Source organism: Callithrix jacchus, chromosome 8 (assembly GCF_049354715.1).
Source record: "Callithrix jacchus isolate 240 chromosome 8, calJac240_pri, whole genome shotgun sequence".
Classification (NCBI taxonomy): Eukaryota; Metazoa; Chordata; class Mammalia; order Primates; family Cebidae; genus Callithrix; species Callithrix jacchus.
Genome location: NC_133509.1, coordinates 68,509,188 through 68,527,632, shown reverse-complemented (window position 1 = coordinate 68,527,632; position 18,445 = coordinate 68,509,188).

The following is an 18,445-nucleotide window of genomic DNA, read 5'->3' as shown; positions in this document are numbered from 1 at the left end:
AGATAGGATAAAATAAAATAAGTACTGAACTACCTCCAAGGTTTTCCTTCCTGCAAGAGTGACAGTCAATAATTCTGGTTCAAAGAAGCCCTCCACTTCCCAAATTTTATCAACGTCCAGTGACAAATCTAAGTGAAAGAGCCAGCCCCACCTTATATAATGGTCACGTCATGGTTAAAATGGCTTTATTTTAGCAGTCTATGTGTGTCAGTTTTAATTCCTATCTGCTTCTGAAAAACTCTTGGGAACCTAAAACATTTTTAAGTCCATTGTTCTAAAAGGAAACAAAACAGGTACATAGTTGGCTTTAAAAATGAATTGCAGCTGATTTTGTAGTCACCGTGACCATTTCCATGGGAAAGCAAATGGATGAGATTGGTAGGTTAATTTCTCCTTTTTTTTTTTTTTTCCGAGTCTTGTCAGACTATGGATCATATGGGAACTATATCCAGTTCCCAAACCTTACTGGTTTAAAGACCCAACTGAACTCATAGGCTTTTAGGAGATTATCACATGTCAGCCCAGGAGACTCCAAGGGTGAGTAATGCTGAGCAATTGGCCTCTGGGTATCGTCTCATAACTGTGAAAACAGTTGCAGTAATGCCCCCACCAATGCTTCCTTCCTCAGCGCCCAAGTGTCCCGCTTCGTGGGCTGGCAGGGTCCGTTTTCTCCTGCAACACATCCAAACCAAGCCTATATATTCCATCTGTGCAAAAGTGGGTTGTGCCCAAGATGCAAAAACCAGCCAGGCCTGGCACGTTCCACAGGCGTCACTTCACCTCCTGCTATTTTATAGCATCCTGAAGAGTAGAATGCTGTTCAGTAGCTCAGAGAAAGGCACTCCAGGAGGAAGCAGAAAGTATAGTCTGAGGGGGAAGAATTTCTGTAGAAGAGCAATTACGTGGCCATGGAGCAAGAGAACAACTGTGTGACTAACGCCCCCACAGTTAAGAATCTCTGAGCTGGTCAAGACCTCAGGTTTCAATTTCATCCCTAGAAAAGCACATGAGGACCTTTCTTGTTTGCTTTTTTTTTTTTAGATCAGAAAAACAGGCACATTATAAGTTGGAGGCAGAGGAACACTTAAGCCAACTTTGTTATTTTCCAAGGAATCCTCGAAGCAGAGATAAGAACAAAAATGGCCATGCAGTGTCAGCTCTAAGTCGCTCAAAGCTGGGCCTGTCTCTGACAGGATTTAGTGTCTTAGGCCAGGGGAGAGCAAAGGATTGATTTTTGCCCCAGACATTTTGGTTTCCCAGAACTCATTTTGGATCTGGCATCCCTATGTTTATCTCAAAAGTTTAAAGCTTTTAATATTTTCAACTTCTGTTTAAGGATAAAAGGGTGTTATATTGCATACAGTAATTCCTTCCTTTCTTCCTTCTTTCTCTCTCTCTTTGATTTTCCTCTCCTTGCTTCCTTCCTTCCACTCTCTCACTCCTTTCCTCTGTCCATCCTAAAGCTCCCTCTTTTAAGTTTCAGGGAGGTGCTTCCTGATTCTGATAATCCAGGGTTTAGGAAAAGAAAAATCTCTGCTCCGTTTATGATTTTGTGGATTTAATACATATCCCTTCCCACATTTGTCCTATAAGCAGTGAAAACAACAGTCTCAAACCCCACTCACTCTGTCATTTTCTCTAACTATAGTCAGCATTGCTCTCTTTCTGCTTCCTTATTTTCTCATACTACTCAATTTAGGATTTTATTATATGTTGTATTAGTTTTTTATTGCTGCTTTAACAGAGTATCACGAATGTTGTGGCTTGAAACAACACCAATTTATTATCTTGCAGTTCTGCAGGTCAGAAGTTGAACAGGTCTAAAATCCAGGTGGCAGGCCTTCATTCCCTCTGGAAGCACTAAAGAAGAATCTGTTTCCTTTCTTTCGCCGCCTTTTGGAGGTGACCTGCACTTCTGTGCTGAGGTCCCCTTCCTCCGCCTTCCAAGCCAGCAACAAAAGCTCTCTCCCCCACTTCCATTGCCATATCTCTTTCTCTAACTCTTCCTCTGCCTCCCTCTTCCACCTTTAAGGATTCTTGTGATTAGAGTGGGCTCACTGGATAATCCAGGATAATCTCCTCATGTAAAGGTCAATAAATTAGCAATTTTAACTGCATTTGCAACTTTAATTCCCCTTTGCCATGTAACCTAACATATTCACAGGTCCTGGAATTAGGATGTGGGCACCTTTGGGGGAGGGCATTATTCTGCCTATCACACATATACATACTTCTTTATATAAAGTTTTGCGCATTGTGATGTATGAAAATTTTGATCCAAATAGACTATTGACTTCTTAAAGGCAAATCTGTGATAAAATGTTTTGTTTTTTTGTATTTTTGTTTTTTTTTTTTGAGATGGACTCTCGCTCTGTCTCCCAGGCTGGAGTCCAGTGGCGTGATCTAGGCTCACTGCAACCTCTGCCTCCCAGGTTCAAGCAATTCTCCTGCCTCAGCCTCCTGAGTAGCTGGGATTATCGGCACCCACCACCACGCCTGGCTAATTTTTGTATTTTCAGAAGAGACAAGGTTTCACCATCTTGGCCAGGCTGGTCTTGAACTCCTGTCCGCATGATCCACCTGCCTCAGCCTCCCAAAGTGCTGGGATTACAAGCATGAGCCATCGTGCCCAGCCCTATTTTTTCTTTTCTTTTCTTTTTTTTTTTGAGACGGAGTTTTGCTCTTGTTACCCAGGCTGGAGTGTGATGGTGCGATCTCAGCTGCAACCTCTGCCTCCTGGGTTCAGGCAATTCTTTTGCCTCAGCCTCCCGAGTAGCTGGGATTACAGGTGCACACCACCATGCCCAGCTAATTTTTTGTATTTTTAGTAGAGACGGGTTTCACCATGTTGACCAGGATGGTCTCGATCTCTTGACCTCGTGATCTACCTGCCTCGGCCTCCCAAGTGCTGGGACCCCATGGGATCTTCAAAAATGCCAGGACTTAGTAGTATCCTGGTAAATACCTGTCAGTGGCTCCCGATGGCTTTGATTACTTTAATCATCATTCCTCTATTTTATTTTGTCTTTCCTGGCAGTTTGTAAATATAGAACATTCAGGTGCCGATGCACTGCATTTTATACATGTGATAGCTAACGTTCACTGGAAGGAGCTACTGGCAATGTCATCAGAATAGTTTGCATTTAGCTCCTTCACAACTCAACTTGGATTTTCTGGTGGATAAAAATATCAAATTAGAAGCTGTAGATATATGCAGTGAGAAGAGGACAGGAGAAATCGGGATAAGTACAGAAGCGTCTTTGTGATTCCTCCACCAGCTCCTGGAGACAGTTTCTTTCATCTGACAGTAGAAGCCAGATGACAGACTCAGCTGGATGCTGACAACCCTTCCTCCCTGGAAAGTCCCAGAACCTCTTTTAGTAGAAAACAACCACAATATTTCCAGCAGATTCCAAAGAAAACCCTGCCACTGGTTTGGAATTGACCAAAAATGTCACAGTCTGTCTATAAAACCAAAGGCTTTCTTCCAATGAAGAGTTCAAAGATGAAAGGGAGGCTTTTATTCTTGCTAATCTGCTCTGTCCTCTTGTTTTGGCTTGCACATAAACATAGGCTTAACTGCAGGCACCACAGTTAATTAATTCATTTAACTAAAAACCAACTATTTTCTAGGTACTGTATTGGTCCAACAGTCAAAAAGCATTAACAAACATATTTATAGGAATTACTATTTGCCAAGTATTATTCCAAGCAACTAAACAATGCTAACCGGTGCAGTCCTCATTAACAACACCAAGAAGAAGGTACTGTCACGATGCCTGTTTTACAGATGGGGAAACTGAGGTTCAGAGCAATTAATTCATTTGGCCAAGTGATAAGGGCCAGGATTCTAACGAAGGCTCTGGCTTGGAGCTGTTGCTCAGGAGTACTTCACCGTGCTGCCTCCCCTGCAGCCAGTGCCTGCTTACAAAGAAGTTCTAGATTCATGGGGAAGACAATGAAGAAGCAAGCAACGAATTGGAATTGAATGGTTTTGTACACTGCTGTATCCCTAGCACCTAAAACAGTGCCCAGTGCATACGTAGGGATTGCATAATTATCTGTGGAATGTTGTTGAAAGATCTTGCAATAAATGCTATGAAGTGATCAGATGAGAGGATAGACTCTCACAGGAACCTACATAATTCCTATGCAGTGGTGAGGGGGGAGCTCTCTGACAGATAATATTTAAGCTAAGACCTAAAGGATGAAAACCAGGAGACCATGAAAAGAGCATGGAAGAGCATTCAGGCAGAGGGACTGGCATGGTCAGAGGCCCTGAGATTGGGGAATCCTGGCAGATGTGAGGAATGGAAGGAGCCAGTGTGTGGGAGCAGGGTGTGCACAGGAAGCTGTGGAATGAGATGAAGCGAGTTGTGAGCACCAGCTGGATTATGCAGGGCCTTAGGTTATTAGAATTCACTCTCAGGCTGGGCACAGTGGCTCATGCTTGTAATCCCAGCACTTTGGGAGGCCGAGGTGGGCAGATCACCTGAGGTTGTGAATTTGAGACCAGCCAGACCAACATGGAGAAACCCCATCTCTACTAAAAATAATAAAAAAAAAAATTATGGTGGCACACATCTGTAATCCCAGCTACTCGGGAGGCTGAGGGAGGAGAATCCCTTGAACCCAGGAGGCAGAGGTTGCAGTGAGCCAAGGTCATGCCATTGCATTCCAGACTGGGTAACTAGATCAAAACTCCATTAAAAAAAAAAAAAAAAAGAAAGAAATCACTCTCACAGGGCTGTATAAATGCCATGGAAGACCTCAAAAGGGGGCCCATGGGCCCTGACCATCAGGAGCATTCATTCCTTTTAGAAAGACAAGGCAAGCAGGAAAGAAGAAGAAGAAGAAGAAGAATACATTTGAGCCACTTTGGTGAACTTGTTTTTTTAGTGAACATCTTCCTTTGTCTTTCCTTCTCTCCTTGTATCCTCTTATGATCTTTAGACTTTAACTCAAGTCAGGGACTGGCATTTGATCCATTTGATGGATCTCGTACCTATAGTAATTTTAACTACATTGCAATAGCCCATGAGGTCCTAAAGCTAACATTTCTCATTTGTGGTATTTTTCTTTTAACAAGGCCTAAGTTTGGTTTGCTCTATTGGTCTATCATCTGGGTTTTGTTTTAAAGCCCTGACTTACAGCTGAACATTGCACTGAAAGACCACACACTATTTCTGTAGTGGTATCTTGGTACAACAGGCTTGATGTCAGCCAGAGAAATTTAGGAAGCTGAAATGGACTTGTGAAAGCATTATTTTCTCTCTTGTTTTAAAAAATCTTTATTGAAATATAATTTACATACCACAAAATTAACCCATCTAGGATATACAATGCAACAGGTAAGAGTTGTGTAATTATTACCACAGTTAATTTTAGAACATTTCATTATCCCCAAAAGAAATCTTGTACCTACTAGCAGTCAATCCCATTTCTCCTCCTCTACTTTCCCAGCCCATTAATCTACTTTCTATCTCTATAAATTTGCCCATTATGGGCATTTCATATGGATGAAATCATACAATATGAGTTTTTTGTGAATGACTTTTTTCACTTAGCATAATGTTTTCAAGGTTCATCCATATTACAGCCTGTGTCAATACTTCATTCTTTTTTGTTGCTTAATATTTCTCTGTTTGAATTACATTTTTGTTTATCTGTTTATCAGCTGATGAACATTTGGATTATTTCTACTGTTTGGCTATATGAATAATGCTACTATGAACATTTGTGTACATGCTTTTGTATAGATGTAAGCTTTCATTCTTTGGGGCATGTACCTAGGAATGGAGTTGTCAGGCCATATGATAACCCCATGTTTAACACTTTGAGGAACTGCCAAAGTATTTTCTAGAGTGGTTGCACCATTTTACATTCCCACCAGCAGTGTATGGAGGTTCCAGTTTCTCAACATCTTCACCAACATTTGTTATTGTGACTCTGACCCTTCATCTGTGACCTCTCCATTGGAATCCTCATGCATCTCCATTTCTTCTCTTTTCAGCCACTTCCCTTGATCTGGCAGATCCTCTGTAACACCAGCAATTTGTATCATTTTCACAATACGCTGGATATAAGTCTTGGTGATTAAATGCAAACTGCTTTTCTTATTAAAAAATAAACTCTCCAATGGATAAAAGTGAAGGAAGCTATATGATATAGGAAGTTCCATAACTCAATTATCTTCCTCTCATTCTGCAATGAGGACCTAATAGGAGATTAAATAATGGACTTTTTTGATTTCAGTGTATCTGCTGCTGAATGTGTCAATTCATCCTTTCTCAGATAGTCAGACACAACTAGCTAAGTGGAATCCTAAATAAAAGTGGTAACATGAATAATTCTGCCGGGAAATAAGGTCAACCTTTTCAGCCTTTTCTCATGAGATCTGGACTGTGAGCAAGGAGCAAAGAGCTACATAAACCTTGAACTTCAAACAACTCTGGAGCTCTGTCCTCCTTGTTTCCTCTAATGCCTAAACACCCAAGAAATGAAATATAGGACTAGAGATTTGTTTTAATAACCTGGATTTTGTAGAAAGACCATAATACATTAAGTAAAATATAGTTTCCATATAAAATTATTCATTCAAAAACTAGGAAATATATAAATACATGAAATCAGGATATATGCAAAGGAGTTAGTAGTGATTTTTATTCCTTAACTGGTGGTTGAATAAGTGAGTTGTCAAATTTTTTGCTTTCTTCACCTATGTTTAATTTTTGTACAGTGAATGTATGTAAGAAAAATTCATAAGTTGTATTTCTGATGTTTAAATTGAATTACAAGATACAGTTTTTTCCTACCTTGCAATAAATTATTAGTATGAAGAGTAAATTTGGCTGGGAAACTAGACAATTATTTCAAGGTTTGTTCCAGCTCCCAAGGCTTTATGAGGTTACCATTCAAATTTGGTCAGCAAAATAGATAGCAAACCATGACACAGCATCAATCATTTTCTTTAGGACTCTTAAAATTTTATCAGAAACCATTAAAACTAGCTTAGCAACATTTCTTTTTTCTTTTCTTTTTTTTTTTTTTTGAGACGAAGTCTTGCTCTGTCGCCCAGGCTGGAGTGCAGAACTGCGATCTCGGCTCCTCCCAGGTTCAAGCAATTATCTACCTCAGCCTCCCAAGTAGCTGAGGTTACAGGTGACTGCCACCACACCTGGCTAATTTTTGTATTTTTAGTAGAGACAAGGTTTCACCATCTTGGCCAGGCTGGTCTTGAACTCCTGACCTTGTGATCTACCTGCCTTGGCCTCCCAAAGTGCTGGGATTACAGGCGTGAGCCACTGTGCTCGGCCTGCAACATTTCTTATAAGAATACAGACAGGGCTGATAGTTGGCTGGTTGCACTTGCATGGGGAGACTGGTTATGTTGTAAAATACCTCTGTTCCTATTACTCTGACACCCCTAAATGCCTCCTCTCTACCTCATAAGTTGGGGATTTCTCAGGAGTCTCTGTACTTCACAGAAAAAGAGGGAATGTGTGGAATGGCAGTGGACTTCTAGAACCATGTCCCAGGTGTCTGTCTGGCACTGTCTGTTTTATTTCTTTTCCCCAGTTTCATATTAACTATTTTGAATATCACCTTGAGGATGCATGGGTATTTCATGGAATCCAAGGGCAAAGATTTAGCTGGGACTCAGGAAGGGACTAGACTCAGACTCTCAGAGGCTGTCAGGCTTCTCCCTGTTTCTCATTTCTGCATCTGCTCCATCCTCCCTTACTGCCTTGAAGTTCACATGACAGAAATATAACCTACAGCTCGCAGAATTGTCATTTGACAGGTCCAGCCACTTGGAGAGAGAATCATCTCTCACTCTTCTTCCCTCCCTCCCTTCCTATTTCAAATATCAGGGGAAAAAACTGAATGGCCAGTGATGTGCCCACTCCTGTACCAAACCTCTATGGCCCTATGGGAAGAGGGGATCACACTGCCCAACCATGGCTTTTCCAATTGTAATCACATGGATAGAAGGTATGAATAATTCCAGATAAAATGAGGGAACTTTTTCAGAAGTTATGGAGTGGAGCACAAATATAATTATGTCCCTGCCTAGCACATAGCTGTCTCTCAGTCTTCCCTTAATTGGGGTTTCTTTATCCAACCATCTTAACTCTCCATGAAAGAGTCTCTGAAGAGCCATATACCAAAGCTTATAATTTTGCATATAAAAAAAGTACCTAGCACAAGGCTGGGTCCAGTGGCTCATGCCTATAATCCCAGCACTTTGGGAGGCTGAGGCGGGTGGATTTTCTGAACTCAGAAGTTCGAGGCCAGCCTGAGGAACACGGTAAAACCCTGTCTCTACTAAAAATACAAAAAATTAGCTAGGCATGGCCGCGTGTGCCTGTAATCCCAGCTATTTGGGTGGTTGAGACAGGAGAATAGCTTGAAGCTGGGAGGTGGAGGTTGCAGTGAGCCAAGATCATGCCATTGCACTCCAGCCTGGGTGACAAAGTAAGACTCTGTCTAAAAAAAAAAGAAAAAAGAAAAGAAAAATACCTAGCACAAAAGTTTTAAACTCTTATTTTACACAACTTGCTTGTTAGGCTCTATGTTCTCAGCGAATCAGAAGTAGAATTAAGGAGGAGTGGTAAGAAAGGCAGGCTCGCTGAACCCGGATGACATATGAGTGTGTGTGTGTGTGCGCGCGCGCGTGCACGCGCTCTTGTGTGTACACATCTTCAGTCTTGTGCCCACTCCTGCACCAAATATTTATGGTCCAATGTGGGGAGCAGATCATATTTCCCAATGATGGCTTTTTCCATTATGACCACATGGATGGAGTCGGTGTATAGTTTCATATACACACACCCACACATCACACCACACACACACACGCCCTGATAAATAAATCCAGGAATAATGATTCAGCAATGCAAAAGGCAAAAATCATATCTGAGGCCATTTTTCCATACCAATAATTAGAAATTTAAGTAACCTATGAAGTCATAAATTACATCAGTATATAATTATTGATACTTATTTCAATAACTAGAACCCTCCCTTTTAAAAGCAAAATTATGTTCAATATATCCTGTTTAAGAAGGCAGAGAAAATGTTAATTCATTGATGAAAGAGAGTAATGCTAAATGTAGAAGTACAGGGATACTTGATATCCAAGAACATAAGCTTTAGTTAGCTGGAAAATTATTATTCAGTAATGCTAGATCTTAGACAGGTCTTTGCCAATTTCTCCTCTGTAAAATGGGACTGATAATTATACCCAATTGTCAGGGTAGAAAAGCTCATTATGTGTGAAAATACTTTGAGATCTTTGAAAAGTCAAGATGTTTTAAAGTAGTAGTGATATTAAAATCTGGTTGGTTTTTGCAAGAACCACTGCATTGGAAACAAATTTACTTTTAATGAAAGAAACATGAGGGGAAATGAATTATTCTGTCTTAGGTCTTTTTGAGTCCATTTAAAAGCACCACTTACTTAGGTTGGACCTCTTTATTGGTCGCTTTTCTATAGTTTTTATTAATTATTTCACATTTTAGCAATTTGCAACTTGAGATTGTCCATCTTTTAGGAAGGTGGATTGATGGCTTTATTTCATAAACTACAATTGTTTAAATCGTATTTTCTTCTGCTTCTATCATGATTATCAAATAATGTAATAATGCTGCACAAAATTCAAACTATAGAGAAAATAGTCACTCATAATCCCATTTGCAATGATTATAATTTTCCATATAATATATATTTTTATGAAATTTCAGTCACAGCTATGTTCTCCTTTTTTCCATTTTGCTACTTGTTATTCTTGTTAATCATAATTGTCCCCTCTAGAATGTGCATAAATTCTATTGAGTGAATGTGCTAAAATAATGGAATAACCATGTTACTATTTTCAGATATTTAGATTCCTTTCCTTTTTTTTTTTTTTTTTTTTTACAATAAAAAGTACACCCTTTCCCCTCTTCCCAAATTCTGTAGTTCGGGTAGTCCCTAAATTCTAAGAGCCTGCCATGCCCGTAGCTGCCTGCCTTTGAGGAAAGAAGCCAAGACAAGTCTTTCTTCGTATTCATTCTGCCCCATGCTTGTGACTCCACCATTCCTGTGACTACTACTGAGTCAGGGGATCTGTACCTGGGCCAAAGGGCAGCCGTGTCTATGGGAAAGGCCCACGCAGAGGCTCTGCAGGAGACTGCCCAATAGTAGGGTACCATATTGGATGGTGTCAGACTGATCCAGTTTCCTCCTCTCTCGGTGAGAATAAATGTGAAATACACACAGAAGTCAGGATCCTCTGTGTACCCTTTTGGAGAGAGAGAAAGATGACCAGGACACCAAAGCTGTTGGCTCACCAGAGCTGCTACTACATTCTGAATAACAATGGACCGTGCCTCTAGTTTGGCACAAGCATGATATCCTTGCCAGTGGTAGAGAGCTAGGACTCAGGGTCATAGTCCAGCTTCTGAGACTGCTGTCCATGCCCATCTCACTTCCCCGTGAAAGTAAGCCACCATCCCATAATATAATTATTTTCTTTTCTCCTCTTAGATGACTTCCTTGGAATGAATTACCCAAAACAGGATAAAGGAATATAAATATTTTTATGCTTCAGATATATATTATCAAATTACTTGGTAATTATTCTAAAGATTTTCCTCTGGATCTTCTGCTCCGCTTGTTCTGTGTTCTGTCTTTCAATCATCTCACCCATCTCCACAGCTACAAAAACCATCAAGTTTGAGACACCATTCAGTTGTAAAATGCACCATTACTTTATGAATGACAAAAGAAAATATATTGTTAATTAGGTTGATATAATGCTTTCTTATCACTTAAAATGTTTATTTCATAATTATTGAAAAATTTCTTTTAGACCTTTGTGCATATAAAAAAGGAAATATAAACAAAACACTATATCTATATCTGACATTTTTTAGAATCTAACTTGTCAGAGCTACCTTTTAACTCAAATTATCTTTATCTTTGTTTTTATCACAATATTGTGTCTTCTTCCATCTAAAGTATTGATAAATCAACATTGCTTAAAAGAATTCTTGGCCAGGCGAGGTGACTCACACCTGTAATCTCAGCACTTTGGGAGGCTGAGATGGGCGGATCACACGGTCAGGAAATCGAGACCATCCTGGTAACATGGTGAAACCCTATCTCTATTAAAAAATATATATATATTGGCTGGGTCTGGGGCTCACATCTGTAATCCCAACACTTTAGGAAGCCGAGGTGGGAGGATTGCTTCAGCCCAGGAGCTCAAAACCAGCCTGAGCAACATAGCGAGACCTTCTCTTTACAAGAAACAAAAAAGTAAAAATTAGCCAGGCGTTGTGATGTGCACCTGTAGTCCCAGTTCCTTGGGAGGCTGAGGTGAGAGGATCCCTTGAGCCCAGGAGTCCAGGTCGCAGTGAGCTATGATCTTGCCACTGCACTCTAGGCTGGGCAACAGAGCAAGACCTCTACTAATGTCTCCCAGGTTTTCTTCCAAGTCATTGACACCCACTCTGAAAGTTCTGATATTGGCTCTTGTTTGATCTTTCTAAAACTTACTAATAGAAAGTCTTCAGATGATAGCCAGGACTCATGTGCCTTTCTCAAATAGTGCTTAAGTGTTTTGTTGACTGAAATGTCCAGGGTGTTACATTTGTCCAGTACAGACACTTGGACATAGCACAGCTGTGTGTTTGTTGCCTGCAATGATTATAATCCTTGTCAGTTGCAAGATACATTCCCAGCCCTCTACCACTGGCAAGGACATCATACTTGTGCTCATCTAGAGACATGGTCCATCAGAATGTAGTAGCAGCTCTGGCGAGCCAACAGCTTTGGTGTCCTGTTCATCTTTTTCTGTCTCCAAAAGAGTATCCTGACTTCTCTCTCTCTCTCTCTCTCTCTTTCTCTCTCTGAAATTAGAATGTGTCTTTCAACACACACATATATATAGCATGTGCCAACAACTCCAAAATTCATAATTCTATCCCAGACTGCTATGTAAACTGTCCTCCAGATCTCTATTTGGGCAATGCCCACATACCTCAAATAGCTTCTTGTTGCTGTTAGAAACATTTCCACCAACTTAGTGGCTTAAAACAATGCAAATGTATTGTCTGAAAGTTTTGGAGGTTAGGAGTTCCATATAGGTTTCACGGGGCTAAAATCAAGGGATCAACAGGGCTACATTCCTTCTGGAAGCTCTAGGGTAGAATCCATTTTCTTGTCTTTTCCAGCTTGTCGGGGCTGCCAGCACTTCTTGGCTTGTGGCTTCTTCCATCTTCGAAGCCAGCAATGGCCCCTCTTTGTCACATCACATGACTCTGAATCTTACTCTCCTGCCTCCCCATTTTACTTATGATGTATGTGGTTACAGTGTGCCCACTTGGACAGTCCAGAATAATCTCCTCATCTCAAAATTCTTAATGTGATCATGTCTGCAGAGTCCCTTTTTACTGTAAGGAACATATTTACAAGTTCTGGGAATTAGGGTGTGAATAACTTTGGGAGGGGACATTATTCTGCCTACCACAATGTCCAAAACTAAATTTCTGATATTCCTCCCTGTTCAAATTCGCTCTTTCTCCAGTCTTTCCTGTCTCAAAGATTTAACCACAATCCACCAGTTGCCCACACCAGAAGCCTGGACATCATCCTAGAACCTCCCCCTTACACATTTCCCACATCCAATTAATTATTAAAGTCTGTAAAATCTACTTAGCCTTACTTAATGTGGTCACTGCTCTGGGCTAGACTCTCCTCATGTTCTCTTATCTACTTTACTGCTACCAGTCTACCTGCTGTCGGAAGAGACACAGCTCAAAACATACTGGCGTGAAATTTACGATCAGGAGGTTTATGTTTTTAATAGCAACTCAGTAGCATATGCAACTGGGGATGAGATACACACACAGTAGAATACCGAAGGCTTGCATTTCTGTAGCGTATTACAAAACATCTTTACATTCTTACTATAGTTAATCAGCTCCATAGCCATGTGAACTGGGTACTATTATCCTACTTAGTGAGGTTAGACAACTTAGACTCAGGAGAGTTTTGCTTTTAGAGACAGGTCTACTCTGTTGCGGGCTGGAGTGCAATGCTGTAATCAGAGCTCACTTCGGCCTTGAACTGCAGACTCGTTTTGAAAAAAGGTCTCATTACTCCTTAAATTGGTCTCCTGCGGCATTACCTCCTATAATGCTCATTGTCTTTTCAAATTCCATAGAGACAGATCTTCCTACAACTTCCCTGGTCCTGTCATCAATCTCCTCTCCACCCCCTTCACCCACCTTCAAATTCACTGTTGATTTACTCTATCCTTATCCTCACATCTAACCAGACACCAAGACTGGTTGAATTTTCTTTTGGCCTCCTAGCTCTTGCCGCTGTCCCCACAGTTGCCTCCATAGCCAAAATGTCCTGTTTTACCTCACTGCCAGGTCAGTTCAGCTGCCCTGTCCCGCATCTTGCTTCATCCTGTGTATCACCACCCAAAATGGAGTGTGAAAACCACTTTTGTAACATCACTCCCGAGGTCGAAATCCTTTAGTGGCTCCTTATTTTCCATTATGTTAACCTTGAGCCTCTCTATGGCTTTAAAGGCTCTCCATAATTTGACCCTTCCTATGAAGTTTACCTATTCCCAGTTTTCCAATCTGCTCTGGGTGGGCTGGCTGCCTCATTGACCAGCACTCTGGTTATTCCTTCCAGGGCTTCATCCCTGTAGCTGCCTTGCTGGGAATGCTTGCCATCTCACATCTGCCTTTCCAAACCTCGTTCTCCTTTAACCTAGTTCAGTTCTATCATCCCTGAAGCCTTCAACCAATCCTCAGGGTTCCTATTCCTCTCTGAAATTACAGAGCACGGTTAGGACCTTGTAATAAAATGCTGACGTTGTACGTGTTGTCTCATGCACCTTAGTCTTGTCTACTCCAATTAAACCGCAACCAACTTGAGAGCAAAGCCCAAGTTTTCTGTTTTTTTCTTACAATAAGTAAATGATAGATTCTTCTTGACCGATTTCTTGAACTATTCCCAAATCATGTTTTTTTTTTTTTTTTGAATTGGTATATATTATGGCAAGTTTGCATATACAGATTTAAAAGGCAAATGCAGCCAGGTGCAGTGGCTCACGCCTATAATCCCAGCACCTTGGGAAGCCAAGGCAGGTGGATCACTTGAGGTCACGCGTTCAAGACAAGCCTGGCCAACATGGCAAAACCCCATCTCTACTAAAAATACAAATATTATCTGGTATGGTGGAACATGCCTGTAATCCCAGCTACTCAGGTGGCTGAGGCATGAGGATCACTTGAACCCAGGAGGCGGAGGATTTAACAGAGTGAGACTCGGTCTCAAATTAAATAAATAAATAAGGCAAATGCAAGCGTACTCTCTTAAAGATGAACTACTTTCTTTCAGTGAATGGATGTGTTTGACAGAGAAACACCGTTGGAAGCAAACATTGAGATGTTACTACATCATGTCTCTTTGCACTGTTGCTTATTATGCCAAGTTTACATCAAAAAAAAAAAAAAAAAAACAGTCTGAACTCTGGCCTGGGAGTAATTTACTGGTTCAATTACCTTTAATTATTTCAAACTACTAAAATATTGAGGTCTGCTTGACAAATCAGGGATTTATATTGATTGATGGATAGCTGGTAGCTGAAAACTCCAGTTGAACCATACCCAGTTTTTGAAGAGAGACAGTGTAAATAGCTAATATAAACAAAACACAACCATTATGATAGTCAATTCACACACATTTAGTGAGGACTTCTTTGTGAATCAAGTGCTGGATGAGACTGCCAATTTGGAGAAGATGGAAGAGGGCCTGAACCACAGCCTCAATGTCAGGGAACTTGGTAAGTGTCAGAAGGGTGATGTGCCCTACAGAGTCAAACCATCAAACCAAAACAAGACACAAAAGAAGATTACATGAGGGCAGCGTGAAAGTAAAATCTTTTGATCAAAATAAAAAGGGCTGTGCACGGTGGCTCTGGCCTGTAATACCAGCACTATGGGAGGCCGAGGAGGGCAGATCACGAGGTCAGGAGTTCGAGACCATCCTGGCCAACATGGTGAAACCCCGTCTCAACTAAAAATGCAAAAATTAGCTGGGCATGGTGGTGTGTGCCTGTAGTCCCAGCTACTCGGGAGACTGAGGCAGGAGAATTGCTTGAACCTGGGAGGCAGAGGTTGTAGTGAGCTGAGATTGCACCACTGCACTCCAGCCTGGGTAACAGAGCAAGACTCCATCTCCAAAAAAAAAAAAGGAAGAAAGAAATGGTTAGTTCACAAGCTGGCTAATTGCAGGTCTGAAGACAGTAGTCACAGCACTGTTTTGCAAACATATAACAGCATCACCAGAACCAACATGAAGGTAGGCAGTTCTGCAACCAGAGTTCCTGGGTGCAAGAACAACTAAGACGCCTTTCCTGTAACTGTTCCTCTCTCCAAACACATTCCAACACTTTGTGAATTTGCCAGTTTGGCACCTCAGTGTTACAATCTGATTAGATGAGATTTTCAGATCTTAGAATATGAGGAAGAGACACATTTCTTATCCACACAGTGATTCTTAAGTAATTGCCTTTCCACCCCTTGGAAACATTCTCTCTCTCTCTCTCTCTCTCTCTCTCTCACTCACTCACACACACACAGACACACACACTACGTGTCTAAGTCATTAGTTGTTTGTGCCCTAAATGTGGAACAAGGAATTCCCCAGATGATTTTTAAATTCCAGGGCAATTACTACGTACAGTTTCAAGAGCCAGAAGGAGGAATCAATCTGCCAAGCAACGATTAGGGATGGAATTGCTTCTGCTTCAAAGTATATGCTGGATTAACTTCTAAAGTAGTTAATTACTTTCCAGATCATGCTGTGGTGTCACGTGGCCTAAAGAGAAAACTGCAGCCATCCAGACCTAAGGAGGTGGAAGTAAAGGAAGGTCACGATTTCTATCTTTTAGGCTGTGTCTAATGGGACTGGCTTAAAAGCAAAAGAATCAAAAAGCATTTTTTTTTTTTTAGCGAAAACAATATTAAATAACAGGGTTTTAAACCTTTAAATATATTAAGTTGTTAAGTGAATCCACTGATGGTTGTTTTGAACATTATAGAGTTATAACCTAAATTGAAGCTGCTCGTCAAAGATGCAATAGCTAAATCTTTGCTGAACTACATTCAGATCCAATACCACTTTGACAATGAATTCAATTTTCCTGGTGGACAGTAGCCAGAATACAGAACCCCCCAGATTCCTTTCAGTTCCAAAGTACCTAACAGGAGATAAAGGAAATATTGATCTAAATGGAAGGGTTGGCAACAGGGATGTAGGTACAGGGCACACATACTGTTTTTCCCTCTTTCCAGACCCAAGACAATAACCACGTATTAATCATGGCACTCTTAACTCCCATCAAGCTTGGTCCTGGCTTCAGAAACCTCAGCCTCCCTTTGGGAGGCCACTACCTGAAAATGAAACTTACTTGCAACCTCTGATCTAGAAGGAATATAAACTCAGAAAAAGATAGTCTAGAAATACACACTCATCTTCAGAGTTTGTCACTGTCTGCCACAACTAGAGGAAATAACTCATGAGATACTTGGTTCATTGACACTACTAATGGTTTCAGTCTTGAGACACTTTATTAGGATATTAAAGTTAAAGGGACCAAAGTCATCTTGTTCTATGCCCTCATTTTATAGATGAGGGAACTACATCAGACTTACACATCGTCAAGCTTAGAACTAGGTTTTCTGCTCTTCCTGCGCTGATGCTCGTCCATGCTGACCCTCTTCTGCTCTACTTACCATATGCTAGGCTTAACAAATCTTTATCATCTTGATTATATCATCTGTATGTCTACATATAGACATGGATTACTGCTTGAAATATTACTACATGAAAATGTTTCACTAGTAAACTAGGACCTTTATCAATCTGTAAAATTCAAATCACAACCTCAGAGGTTAACTTAATATTCAAGAAATACAAGATATAGTTGTCTAGAGATTTTTTAGCACAGTAAAATGTAGCATCTGCCTCTAAGAATAAACGCAAGTTTAATAGAGAGGGAAAGAAATTGAACTAGATTTCATAACAAATAATACCAGTTTATATAGATGCAAAATATAGCAGAGATGACTAAATTGTCTATTACAGTTTTCTAGAACTTCCATTTCCTATGCTCGCTAAACTTCCTAACTAAAAAGGAAGAATCACTAGTGCTTTTTAAGGGCTCAAAAAAATAATATTTAAAGTTCTTTTCAGGACTCAAAGATGCGGCAGAGTACAGACCTCTTCTTTGCAGCCTTACCTTTCCCTAAGGAAATTATCCCAGCCTTGCCATTCATTTTATTTCTTCCCCTTTCACCAGGCCAGGTAGATTTTTTCTCCTTATGCTTAAAGCAAAAATAATAACACCAACCATCTGTCACATATATGAGATGTGTTACTTTAAACCAATAGTTCTCCACCTCGACTGCACATTAAAATCATCTGCTTTCAACACTCTCAAACCCAGATCAATGGAATCAGAATTGCTGATGCTAAAACTCAGGCATTGCTAGTTTTCAAAACTCCACAGGTTTTTCCAATATGCAGGTGATTTTTCAACCATTGCCTTTAACCAAAAGGATGAAATGTTATTACAGGAGCATCATAGATCAGATGTCAGTAAGGCCACAGGGGTAGTTCAAAGATCATCAGGGCCATCCCAAACATTGTCTTTACTGTTCCTGCTGCACATCACTGAAATTAAAAATCCTCCTCTGGAGTATAACCAAGAAAAGAAATCAGAAGCAGTCCCAGGCTGAGGCAGGTGGCTAGATCTCAGTGATGTTTGGGAGCTGAATAATACCAGCTTGCAAGAGGTGACTGTGTCCATTTCTTTCCAACTTTATGTTCAGTGACATGATACTGCTAGCTGGAAATTGGTCAATGGCAGGAGTATTTACACTGTAGAAAATGGTAACCACTGCAAATCAGGGCTGGGTTTCCCCTAGAGAGCCAGTTGTTAAACATTCATTTGCTCATTATGGGTTGGATCCCTAGACCCTGACCCTGGTTGAACCTGAGAGAGGAAAACACAGAATCGCTCTTGGCACATTAGCAAGTCTGAACTCAAGACACTATTGCTCCTCTAATTATTGGCAAATAAAGAGGGGGGAATAAAGCCAAATAGCAAACAACAAAACAAAAACAAAAAACAATAGATGTTTGCTGCTGACATTATGATGCTGCTGGCATCACAGGTAAGCAGGAGAAGACAGTAAGAATTTAATATGGACCTATACTTCCCTCTTAATTGTCACTTTGCCTAGGCAACTGCCCATTATTTTGGGGGAGGAGGGTGTAGAGAACCAAGAAAAAGGAAAGGTGGACATGTTTTTATAGTAGTACAGTTATAGAGTCTGTTCTAATATACAGATTCCAAGATTCAGTGGTT